We start from the raw sequence: 13,549 nt of genomic DNA on the forward strand, positions 1-13,549 counted from the left end.
CACTGAGGAGATTGGGTCAGGAGATATACCTGGGCTACTTGAGACTTTATCTCAAAAAATTATCCTACCTAAGGAAACTGGAAATCATCATCATCATCATCATCATCATCATCATCATCATCATCATCTTACCTGAGCCAGGCATGGTCACATACACCTTTAATCCCAGCACTTTGGAAGCAAAGACAAGTGAGTCTGAGGCTAACCTGGTCTATGTCATGATAGTTCCAGGATAGCCAGAACTATCCTCAAAAACCTAAACAAACAAACAAAATTACCCCCCAAATAAGTGTATTTTTCAATTATTAGAATGGTTGTGTTTTGTAATGTATATGATTGTTTTGCCTGTATGCATGTCTGCATGTGTGCACAAGAAGAAGGTCAGCAGAGGGCATCAGATCCCCTGTATGCATGTCTGCATGTGTGCACAAGAAGAAGGTCAGCAGAGGGCATCAGATCCCCTGTATGCACGTCTGCATGTGTGCACAAGAAGAAGGTCAGCAGAGGGCATCAGATCCCCTGTATGCACGTCTGCATGTGTGCACAAGAAGAAGGTCAGCAGAGGGCATCAGATCCCCTGTATGCATGTCTGTGTACATGTGTGCACAAGAAGAAGGTCAGCAGAGGGCATCAGATCCCCTGTATACATGTCTGTGTACATGTGTGTACAAGAAGAAGGTCAGCAGAGGGCATCAGATCCCCTGTATGCATGTCTGTGTACATGTGTGCACAAGAAGAAGGTCAGCAGAGGGCATCAGATCCCCTGTACGCATGTCTGCATGTGTGCACAAGAAGAAGGTCAGCAGAGGGCATCAGATCCCCTGTATGCATGTCTGTGTACATGTGTGTACAAGAAGAAGGTCAGCAGAGGGCATCAGATCCCCTGGGACTGGAGTCACAGACAGTTGTGAGCTGCCATGAGGGTGCTGTGACTAGAACCTTGGTCAAGTGCTAAGCCATCTCTCCCGTCCCCTTTTTATTATTATAAAATATAGTATGCAGCTGGGCGGTGGTGGTGCACACCTTTAATCCCAGCACTTGAGAGGCAGAGGCAGGTGGATCTCTGTGGTTTCGGGGCCAGCCTGGTCTACAAGAGCTAGTTCCAGGACAGGTTCGAAAGAATTAAAAAATTGAAAAAAATAAAATAGTATGTTCCTTTAGGAAGGAAATTTGGTGTGCCGTCGCATGGCTTTATCCTAGGCAAAGACAGACAGATGATTTTCGACCAGTTTGAGAACAGCCTGGTCAGCCTGGAGGGACGGCTCAGCCATTAAAGGCTAGGCTCACAGCCACAGATATAGGAGAACAGCCTGGTCAGCCTGGAGGGACGGCTCAGCCATTAAAGGCTAGGCTCACAGCCACAGATATAGGAGAACAGCCTGGTCTACACAGTGCACAGTGGTGGCTCTCGGGGAAGCAGAATTAGGCAGATAATTTTGAGGCCAGCCTAATCTACTGAGAGTTCCAGGACAACCGAGGCTATACAGAGAAAACCTGTCTCAAAAAGCAAAGCAAAACCAAAACAAAAAGATCTTATCTCAAGAACAAACATCTGAAACAACTACTTTTTTTTTTAAGTACATATTGCCTTTAGAGAAGACCCTAGTTTGGTTACTAGCACCCATATCAAGTGGCTCACAGCCGCCTGTAACTTCAGCTCCTGAGACTCTGATGCCTGTTGACCTCCTAGGATACTGGCACACAGTCACATACTAAACAGAAAGGCAATATTTAAAATGGGCCAGCAAGATGGCTCAGCTGGCAGGGTGGTGGTAACGACTTTGTGGAGATAGTTCTCTCTTCCCACCAGAGTTCCAAGGATCAAAAGCACACGTCAGGCTGGGCAGTAAGTGCCTTTACCCACTAAGCCATCCCACCAGCACAATTTATTGATTGATTTTTTTTTTGAGACAGGTTTTCTCTGTAGCTTTGGTGCCTGTCCTTGAACTAGCCCTTGTAGACCAGGCTGGCCTTGAACTCACAGAGATCCGCCTGCCTCTGCCTCCCAAGTGCTGGGATTAAAGGCGTGCGCCATCACTGCCCGGCTGATTTTTTATTTTATTTTATTTTTGAAACAGAGTCTCATATAGCTAACCTGAAAGTCATAATATAGCCAAGGATGACCTTAAACTACTGAGTCTTCCTGCTTCTATATAGAAAGTGCTGGGATTATGGCCATGTGCAACCACACGAGGCCTAACCAGTTGGATTTATTTTATTTATTGGTTTTATGGGGTTCTTTGGTTTTTGGTTTTGAGACAGGGTTTTTCTGTGTAGCCCTGACCATCCTGGAACTTACTCTGTAGCCCAGTTTGGTCTCAAACTCAGAGATTCACTTGCTTCTGCCTCCCTAGTACTGGAATTAAAGGCATGTGCTATTTCTGCCTCACAAATGGTTTTTAGAAACTGAAAAACTTGAAGCGAGGATTGGGTACCATGTGGGAAGAAGAATAATTAGGATTCTTGTAGTGCAGGGGGTAAAGACTCTTTCTGAAGAGCGCTGTGAACAGTGGCTGCTGTTGGATAGCAAAGGGTTGACTTTGAGGAAGGGTTGACCTTCGGAAGAAACAAGGCAGGTTTGCCTGGAAGCACAGCCCTGGAACTCCTGCTGGTAAACAGCCAGCTCCTGAGGTTATAACTCCCTGTGACAAGATTGCTGTAGTCTGTTTCCTGGGTGGTTAGGCAGGCAGGACCCAAAGCTCGGGTCTCTATCCAACATTCCTGCTTTTGGGACAGTGCCACAACCTCGGGATGCCAGGATACAGGGCAGGACATGTGCTGTTATGAGACTTTATGACAGAGGGATGGTCCCTGTGTTTAATGGAGCTAACATCCAGAAGCTGTGAACATACTTCATAAGGAAAAAGGAATGCAGGTGCAACGAAGATATGTATCTTGAGACAGATGTTACCTAGATTCTCTGACATGCTGGATGGGGACAAGAGTCCTTAGAAGATTAGTAAGGGGGGTCTGGTGAGATGGCTCAGTGGTTAAGAGCACTAGCTGCTCTTCCAGGGATCTGGGGGTTCTATTCCCAGCACCCACAAGGTATTTGTATCTGTAATCTAGAACCTTCTAATTTTGGTTTCAGGGGCTCCAATGATGTCTTCTAGCTTCCAAGGACACTGCCCACCTGTGGAACCTAGACATAGTTACAGGCAAAACACTCACGCATAAAACAATAAAATTAAATAACAACAAAAGCCAGTTCAGAAAATCAGCCAGAGGCGAAGATACAAGAGAGAAACAAGAAGCTGGCCGCTGGGTGTGGTTGCACTTGGGAGCCTGAGGAGAAAGACTGTCGCGAATTTGAGGTCATCCTTGGCTCCCTAGTGAGTTCCAGGTCAGCTAGGGTTACACAGAGAGAAAAACAAAACAAAACAAAACAAAACAAGAGCTTGGAGTGACAGACAGAAAAGGGAAAGTGAGGGCCAGGCGGTGGTTGGGCACACCTTTAATCCCAGCACTCGGGAGGCAGAGGCAGGCGGATCTCTGTGAGTTCAAGGCCAGCCTGCTCTACAAGAGCTAGTTCCAGGACAGGAACCAAAAAAAAAAAAAAAAAAAAAAAAGGAAAGTAAGGGAGCTGGCCCAGTAAAACAGGGAGAAGGTTCTAGGGAGCATTAAGCAAGTGCCCCAGGGCCAAAAGGTGTTAGTAGGTCTGAAGAACCAAGGCTTGTTGGGGTACACCATGGAGAGGTTAGAGCCACGCAAGGGTGGGTTGAAAATCAGGGCTAGCTGGAGCGTGGTGAGGATTTGGGCTCCCAGGGCTCTTAGCCTGGGAACAGTGAGCGATGTGACATCATGGGAGTCAAACAAAGATGCCGGAGTGCCCAGGAATGCCACAGCAGCGGATTGGCTGCAGGCTCCCCTAAGCCTGTTCTTCAAACAGTGCCTGCTCTACGGTCATCTGGGAGTTTTATTGTGGTAAAACATAAATAATATAAAATTTAACATTTTAGCCTTTTTGTTTTATTTTAAATATATGAGTATTTTGCCTGTATGTATATTTGTGTACCACGTGAGTGCTTGGTACCAGCAGAGGTCAAAGGATGGAACCTCAACCCTTAGAAACTGAGTTCCATGTCTGTGAGCCATGGTATAGGTGCTAAGGATGGAATCCAGGTCCTCTAGAAGGGCAGTCGGTGCTCCCAGCCACAGAACAATCTCTTCAGCCCCTGTTTTGTTTTGTTTGAGACAGGATCTTGCTACATAGATGAGGTTGACTTAAAACTCAAACCGTGCAGCCCATACTGGCTACTCACTCCAGGAGACCCCAGTCTCAAGCTCGCAAGCCAGCACACCCAGCCTTATTTCTACATTATTGAAAGCACAAATTAGAGCATTAAGTACATTCCTAAGGCTGTGAACTGTTGACCCAGTTATTTCCTGGAATATTTCATGTCACAAATTGAAACTTTGCATTTGTTAAAGACTAACTTGAGCCGGGCGGTGGTGGCGCACGCCTTTAATCCCAGCACTCGGGAGGCAGAGGCAGGCGGATCTCTGTGAGTTCGAGACCAGCCTGGTCTACAGAGCTAGTTCCAGGACAGGCTCCAAAGCCACAGAGAAACCCTGTCTCGAAAAAAAAAAAAAAAAAAAAAAAAGACTAACTTGTCACTGAACCCTCCCCAGGCTCCTGGCTGCTTCTGTTCTACTGTCTCTGAGTCGAACAGCTGAGAATCATTGTGGTCCTTTTGTGACCAGTGACTCTGAGTCATGTCTTCAGACTGGTCAGCAAGTGTCCTTACCTTCTGAGCCCTCTAGCTGCTCCATCTCTCTACTTTTCCCTGCGCCTGACCAGGAGAGTCTCAGCACTACAGCACACACCCAACCCACCTGCAGCCTTGTTCTCATCTAGCCTCCAGTTGAAAGACCCCAGCTTAGCTGCTGTAACGCCATTTTGCAAGGCTTTCACACAAACAAGTATAAGTTCAAGGTAAAGTCGGTACTTCTAGGCTGCCAAACAGGATATCTGTGGTCAGACATCAGGCCTAGGGGGGGAATGAAAAGTTCTGTGAAAAACTACATGTGCCCTAGATAGAGCCAAGTCAGCTATTATCAGATCTTCATGTCCCCGAGGAACTTGTCCCCAAGTGAACCCATCGCCTCATTCGAACCAACTCCTGTAACCATGCATCTGCTTCTGTATGCCTGCTTCTGCCGCCCGTTTCCATATAAAAGACCCCCTGCCCAGCCTGAGGGCGTGCAAGTCTTCCAAATAGACTCTGATGCCCGCATGTACCTGTGCACTTCTCAATTTAAAAAAAAACCTCTTGTGTTGCAGCCAGTGGTCTCGGACTGTTCATCGGGTTCAGGGGTCTCCTCCTGAGGGAAGGTCCTCTGAGGGTCTTTCACAGTAAGAACTTGGGCTCTCTGGATCTTCCAGCATGTGCCTGTCTAAGAATGTATGACAGTGTCATACAGGATACACTGCACGCTTTGCTGTATGTGTGTTCAGTTTTCCTCAGCACTATAACAAATTAACACAACCTTGATGGCTGGAAACAACACAAAGGTAATTTACAGCTCTGTTGGCTACAGGTAGAACATGGGTCTCTCTATAGGCTAAAGCCAGTGCGTGTAGATCCCTGGTACTTTCTGGAGGGTCTCAGGAAAATTTTGCTTCCTTGATCCTTTTCAACTTCTAGGGGCCACTTTTGTGAGCTGATTGTGCCTCCTTCCATCTTCAAAGCCAGCAATGTGGAATCTCCCTGTTGTTCTCTCTCCTGGCAACAGATTGGAAAGGTCCCCTGGCTTGCAAGATGGCTCATCTGCTGACGTAATCCAAAACAATCTCCTCCTGGAACTAGCTCTGTAGACCAGGCTGGCCCCGAGCTCACAGAGATCTGCCTGCCTCTACCTCCTGAGTACTGGGATTAAAGGCCCTTTTACCTATTTTTTTAAACTGATTAATTTTACTTTATGCATATAAGGTTTTTTTTTTCCTGCTTGTGTGGTATGTTCATCATATACATGCCTGCGGAAGTCAGAAGACAGTATTGGATTCCTTGGAACTTGAGTTACAGGGAGTTATAAGCCACAATGTAGATGTTGAAAATGGAACCTGGGTCCTCTGCAAGAATAATAAGTGTTCTTAATTGCTGAGCCATCTTCTCAGTTCCCTTCATTGTTTTATTTTGTTTGGTTTGATTTTGTTTTTTTCAAGACAGGATCTTGCTGCAAAGCCCAAGTTAACCTACACTTCCCTATGTAGCACAGGTTAGCCCTCAACTTACTCTCCTCCTCGCCCCTTCTGAGTGCTAGGATTACAAGAGTATGTCACCATACTTGACACGGTCCTTCACCTTAATGTCTCCAAAAACTCCCTTTTGTCATATAAGATAGCACACTCGCAGGGTCTAGAATTAGGAGCAGACATCTTTGGGAGTAGCCTTTGTTTTACCTGCTATCCAGGTGTGATGAAGGTTAAATTTGGGTAAGTTTCCTCAGCCTTTGCTTCCAACGCAGCAAAGTAAGGCTCTCTTCTTACTTTTTGTCCCTTTTGGTCAGAAGAAACTTTAACTGCAGTAGGCAAATATATGCAAACCCACCATGTAAATAGGGGGCCAGGGAGAGCTCCCTTCCTGAGCCTGAGCCTGGCGTTTTAGGGAGTTGGAAATGAATCTAAACAGATCCCTTGCAACTCATGCATCCACCGTGAAATCTAACTGTGATGGTTTGAATGAGGATTGTCCCCTACAGGCAAGACTCTGAACTTTTGGTTCCCTGCCACTTTGCTTTCTTTTTTTTTCTTTTTTTTCTTTTTTTCTTTTTCTTTTTTTTTTTTTTTTTTTTTGGTTTTTCGAGACAGGGTTTCTCTGTGGTTTTGGAGCCTGTCCTGGCACTGGCTCTTGTAGACCAGGCTGGCCTCGAACTCACAGAGATCCGCCTGCCTCTGCCTCCCTAGTGCTGGGATTAAAGGCGTGCGCCACCATCGCCTGGCACCACTTTGCTTTCTCTTCTTCATGCAGGGAAGCTGGGATCTCTCAGCTCTCTGTGCTGACTGCCTTCTGCCATGCTACTCCACCGTCATGGGCTTTTATCTCTCTGGAACTGTAAGCCCCGAATTAACTTTCTCCTATAAGTTGCCTTGGCCATAGTATTTATTACAGCAACAGAAAAGTAGCTAACACACAGGTCAAGTCCTGAGGGTCCTCAGTGAAGTGCACAATGACTCTGACATAGAAGGAATCTTTCTTGGGCCAACCTCTCCAGCAGGGCCTCCCAGCTCTCCACACCACCCCTTGTCACAACTGCTGTCCTGCCTGTGCCTTCTCCTTACTCCCTGCAACTTCATCCTGCCCAGGGAATCCCTTGACTTCAGGATGGCTATCTCTGTCCTCTTGCTCTCTGATTCTCTATGATCCATGTGCCATGCTGAGAAGACAGGGAACCATCTCTTGGGCCTGTTTCTCACATAGTACCCATTGCCATGGTGACTACACAGTAGAATCTCAGTCAATGCCATTCCTTGAGCATACCACATTCTTTACGGCCTTGTTTGTCTTTGCCAAAATGTCTTCTCCTGACTCCTTTATCTTGTAGGTTTCATTTCGTTTGAGGACCCTTTTGCAGCTCAATATTCCCGTTTTTCTTTTTTCTGAATTGATCTCCATTATAGCATTCATCACATAAATTAATGACATGAACTTTTGAGCAGCTGGTTGCGGGAGGTCCTTCCGCTCCAGCCTATAGCCGCTGAGATACCAGCCCACTGGGGCGTGGTCTCTCTCCCTTTAAAAAAGCGGCCACTTCCCTCTCCTCTCTCTCTTCACTTCCTGCTCCACCGGCTACTAGACTCCCTTCCTAGTTGCAAAGAGGGCTGTTGTCTGGGACGGTGATCTGTAAGTTTTTTCCTCTTTAAATAAATACCACCCTATTAATCATAATTCCAAACTGGTGTGGCATTGTTTGTGACTTACGCCTTCACAGGATGGCTATCTCTGTCCTCTTGCTCCCTGATTCTCTATGATCCATGTGCCATGCTGAGAAGACAGTCCTTGGTTTATTTAAACACAAAGGAACAGATAAAATTTCATTGTAGAAATGTCTAGGCCCCAAAACCTCTTCTACAGACTCACAGAACAACTGGAAACGTGGTCAGGACAGTAAATTAAATAGGAGCTTCGGGATGAGAAATCATCTCTTTGTGGGCGTCAGAGTCAATAATAGGACCAAAGTAAGCTCCATGCCCATCCATCCTGTTCATGTGAGTCCCACCAAAGCCCTCCTTCCCCACGCAGATTCCCTAACACCGTTTCTCTGCTCATCTATCCAGTTCTGCCCTGTCCTCACGTATAACCGCTTTCTAGCTCTTAGCCCTTGGGCACGCTTCTTTGTGTGCTCTTTATGTCTGCTTGTTCACCAAGAGGATCAGTTCCTCAAGGCCCACTCCAGTATTTCCTCCTTTAGAAAAGAATGTGTAAATTCATTTTGTCCAGAGTCCATTCATCTCTCTACTCTCTGTGCTCTCGGAACGTTCTCTGCATATTTGATTTTAACATCAACCATTTTCTTCTATAATTGTCTCAGCATTTCCCCTAGGGTCAGGATCCCCCCTTTCATCTTTCTCTTTCCAAAGCTTAACAATGTGTCTGGCACTCACTGGCATTCAACAAATGACCAGCTCATTAGTTGTCGTGACTTGTTAAACCTGACCGGAAACTTTAGGAGAAACTCTAAGCTTCTGGGGAAGAGCCATGTGTCTGGAGCTGTCAAGAAGAGGGGTGAAGATTGTCTGAGATAGAGATCCTGCAAGGAAAACAAGAGAGGAGGGGGGATCTGGGGACAAAGATCATAGGCGAGCGAGTGAAATATCCAGAAGACAAAGAGGCCACCCAGTCTGCCCTCTGGAAGCGCACAGTCTACTGGGATGACAAACAGAATAGGATTTGTAATGAACTGGGCCATAGCAGACCAAGTCCCCTTATAAAACAGCCATTTTTGTGCTTGTTTTGCTCAATTCTCCTTCATCTCTTTACTACTTTTTTGTTTGTTTGTTTGTTAAGACAGGGTTTCTCTGTGTAGCCCTGGCTGTCCTGGAACTTGCTTTGTAGACCAAGTTGGCATGAACGCACAAAGATCTGCCTATCTTTGCCTCCCGAGTGCTGGAATTAAAGGCGTACACCACCACACCTGGAAGTTTACTGCTTATTAATACCGGCGGGAACCAGTTTCCACCTCCATTCACTTTTTATTTTTTGCATTTCTGAGAAAAATCTTTTTTTTCCTTTCCTTTTTTTTTTTTTTATGTATAGTGTTCTGTCTGGCTTGCAGGCCAGAAGAGGGCACCAGATCTCATTATGGATGGCTATGAGCCACCATGTGGTTGCTGGGAATTGAACTCAGGACCTCTAGAAGAGCAGTCAGTGCTCTTAACCTCTGAGACATCTCTCCAAACCCCTCTGAGAAAAATCTTATTGGCCTTTTGGATAAAATTTATTTGCCAGGAAGGATGATCCCATCATAATTCTGCTGGAACCAGCGTATGGCTTCCTTTTTGCTGATTCTGATGGGCACCAATGCAGCCGGTCCTGAGCTTTTTTATTTTTTAAATATTTATTTATTAAGTATACAATATTCTGTCTGCATATATGCCTGCAGGCCAGAAGATGGCATCAGATCTCATTCCAGATGGTTGTGAGCCACCATGTGGTTGCTGGGAATTGAACTCAGGACCTTTGGAAGAGCATGCAATGCTCTTAACCACTGAGCCATCTCGCCAGCCCCTGTCCTGAGCTTCTTGTCGGTGATGCTGAAACTTGGCCTGCCCAGTACCACATAGAAGTCTAGGCCGTAGATCCCAATGCTTGGGTCATATTTGATGCCCAGGTCAATGTGTTCTTGAATCCCAAAGCCAAGGTTTCCAGTATCTGAGAAGTTATTTTTCCATAACTCACACTCCCGCACCTCCAGGCCTTCCTCCAGATTTTCTTCAGTGAGTGCAGTGAACAGTCAGCAATCTTTTCATTTCTCCTGAGCTGTTCCAACATCTTGGCTGCCCGGGTCAGCCTGTTCCCGCTCTCCCCAACACAGATACAGAGGCAGAGCTTGCGGATGCGAAGTTCCCGCATTGGGTTCTCCTTTTCACCTTGATCTTGCAACCACGTGGTGGAGGACCGGAAGAGAGAGCAGGACTTCTGACCCAGTGGCCTCATGGGTCTCCATTCACTCTCGATGACCTCACCCCACCATGTAGCTCAGGCACCATAAGTCCCAAGCTCTCCACACTGAGCTGCAGACCACATGACCCTGCACTCCCTCAATATCTCAAACTCAACAGAGTGTTCCACCAAAACAAGGTCTTTTCATCCTCAAAAAATGGCAACACCCATCTTCCCGTTGTTTGGGTCAAAATTCTCTGGTTTCTTTCTTCTGTGGATGCTCCAGAATCTATAGCCTGTCAGCAAACCTTCATTTCTCAACTTCTATATTTCTTTTGTTTTGTTTTAGAGAAGGTCTCTCTATGTAATCCTAGCTGTCCTGGGACTTGCTATGTAGACCCAGCTGGCCTCAAACTCATGGAGATCCACCTGCCTCTGCCTCCCAAGTGCTGGAATTAAACATGTGTTCCACCATGCCCAGCTGATTTCTTTACTTCTATCGCATTCAAAATTCACTTCTTATCTGCTACTTCTGGATTTCTTTTAAGTTTTATCTCTTTGGGAGCATGGGGACCATGGGAGATGGTTGAAGGGGAGGGAAAAAAGAAGGGAGGAGAGCAGAGCAAAGTGTATAGCTCAATAAAATCAGTAAAAAAAAAAAGTTTTAAAAATTAAATTTTGAAAAAGAATCTATACAAAAAATTACTTTATCTCATGTGCATGAGTGTTTTGCCCAAATACTTGATGCCTGAGGAAGTCAGATAAGGGTGTTGGATCCCCTGGAACTAGAGTAATAGCTGTGAGCAGCTATGTGGATGCTGGGAAATTAAAGTAGGTCTTCTTCAAGAGCAGAAAGTACATTTTTTTTTTTTGGCTTTTCAAGACAGGGTTTCTCTGTAGCTTTGGTTCCTGTCCTGGCACTAGCTCTTGTAGACCAGGCTGGCCTCGAACTCACAGAGATTCCCCTGCCTCTGTCTTCCGAGTGCTGGGATTAAAGGCGTGCGCCACCACAGCCCGGCCAGCAAGCACTCTTAACCATAGAGCCATTCTTCTTGTCCCGTTATTTTATTTGAGACAGGGTCTCACTGCATAGCCATGGATGGCCTGGATTTTGGTATATAGATTAGGTTAGCCTTGAACTCCTATAGATCTACCTGTCTCTGCTTTCTGAATGCTGGATTTAAAGGCGTGTGCCACCACACTTGGCTTTATTTTTAAGTATCAGTATTGTGTTTGTCTGTGTGTGGGTCTGAGTATGTGAGTACAGTGCCCATCAGGGCCAGAAGAGGACACTGAGTCCCCTTGAGCTGGAGTTCTAAGCTGTTGCCAGCTTCCTCATATGGATGTTGGAACTGAACTTTAGTCCTCTGTGAAAGCAGTACATTCAGCAGGGCAATCCTCATCTAATATAGTGCAGATGTTATTCACATAAGGCATGGCTGGCTTTGACGAGAATTCTCACAGTGTTGTGGAATATTCCTTTACACTTGTGAAAATGTGTCACTGTGATCGGTTTAATAAAGAGTTGAATGGTTAATAGCTAGACAGGAGGTTTATGCAGGGTTTCTGGACAGAGAGAGTTCTGGGAAGAAGAAACAGAGTTGCCAGCCAGACATGGAGGAAGCAGGATGGGTAGTACAAAGGTATCTGAGCCATGTAAAAGAAAATAAACTTAAAAATATGGGTTAATTAAGTTATCAAAGCTACTGGGACAAGCCTAAAATAAGACCAAGCTTTCTGTGAGCTGGTGGCCCAAAGTAAAATCTGTTTACATCATAGGAAAGTTCTGATGAAAGAAATGCCCAAGATAAAAGATTCTATGTAATTATGGCAATGAATTTGTACACTACCACTTTTCCAATCACAAGATAGTTCATTGAGAGACACTGTGCTAGTACACATATATAATTCCTGTCCTTAGGAAAATCAGGAGTTCAAGGCTACACTCAGCTACATTGCCAGTTCAAGGACAGTTCAAGGGGAATAAGGTTAACCAATATTAAAACCAATACCAGTATTTTGAAATCAAACTACATTCCTGTAGCAAGCTTTCTTGTTGGACTATCTTTGGATCGCCAGCCCCCAAATATCGACACAGAGACTTCTTATTGATTAATAATGAAAGTTTTGTCATTAGCTTAGGCTTGTCCCATTAGCTCTTAATGAACTTAAATGAACCTGTTTTATTAATCTGTATTCCGCCATGTGACTCAGTTACCTCTGCTCTGCACTGTATGTCTGACCTCTTCAGTGTTTCTCTGGCATCTCACTGGAACGGATAATCCTCATGCCTAGATTCCTCCCCCAGAAATCCCACCTGTCCGCTCCTGCCTAGCTGTTGGCTATTCAGGTCTTTATTAAACCAATCAGGAAGTGCCTTGGCAAAGTCACATCTTCACAATATATACAAATATTCTGCAACACAGACTCTTAATTGCTGAGAGATATCTCCTATCCCATTCATCTAGATTATCTTAGGCTTCCAAAGGTTCTCCCTGCCCATGCTGTTGAGCTCCCCAGTCTTTTCTTCTTTTTAAAAAGTTATTAATGGGCTGGAGAGATGGCTCAGTGGTTAAGAGCATCGCCTGCTCTTCCAAAGGTCCTGAGTTCAATTCCCAGCAACCACATGGTGGCTCACAACCATCTGTAATGAGGTCTGGTGCCCTCTTCTGGCCTGTAGACATACACACAGACAGATTATTGTATACATAATAAATAAGTAAATATTTAAAAAATAAAAATAAAAAAATAAAAAGTTATTAATGATTTATTTATTTGTACTTCATGTGCAATGGTGTTTTGTCTGCAAGTATGGGTGTTGGATCCCCTGGAACTGGAGCTACAGACAGTTGTGAGTTGCCATATGGATGCTGGCAATTGAACCCAGGGCCTCTGGAAGAGCAGCCAGCGCTTTTAACTATTGACCCATCTCTTCATACCCCCAATTTTTTTATTTTTGATTGATTGTAAGCATCATTCTAGCCCCAGCGTCCATCTTTGGAAAACCCTCCCCTGGGAGTTGCCTTGGCCCGGACTCTACCTCCAGAAAAGTCTGCCAATCACCGACCCCTTCCCAGGGAGGGTCGGGACCACTCCCACAGGCTATTTAGGCTGCTGGCCAAAAAAGAAACATGTGGTCTTTGGGTTTTTCATGCCCCCCTTCCCCCTCCATGCTTTCCCTCTCACCTGGGAGCGCTGCAGTAAACGTGGGTACTGATTTGGTCTGATTGGAATTATTTGCATCAGCAAAGAGGCTCATCTTAAGGATTATTTCTAACATTATGGAGGTTTCCCACTGAGGGGATCTGTTTTTCCCACAGGCTCTGTGACACTTGCTAGAAAATGCCCTTCGAGCACCTCTGCCAGGCCAAGATGTGCTTAGACTCCGTGAGTTCCCCATTTGGAGTTCATGGCAGGTAGGGTAGGGTGAAGGCGTAAGTCACAAA

The 13,549-nt window shown here is 45.5% G+C and overlaps 1 pseudogene; it reads right to left on the minus strand.

The window, feature by feature from the left end:
* Positions 1-9,438: 9,438 nt before the first annotated feature.
* Positions 9,439-10,098, minus strand: LOC142850760 (large ribosomal subunit protein uL5-like; annotated as a pseudogene).
* Between the last annotated feature and the right edge of the window lie 3,451 nt (positions 10,099-13,549).

This window comes from Microtus pennsylvanicus, chromosome 5 (genome assembly GCF_037038515.1).
Source record: "Microtus pennsylvanicus isolate mMicPen1 chromosome 5, mMicPen1.hap1, whole genome shotgun sequence".
Lineage (NCBI taxonomy): Eukaryota > Metazoa > Chordata > Mammalia > Rodentia > Cricetidae > Microtus > Microtus pennsylvanicus.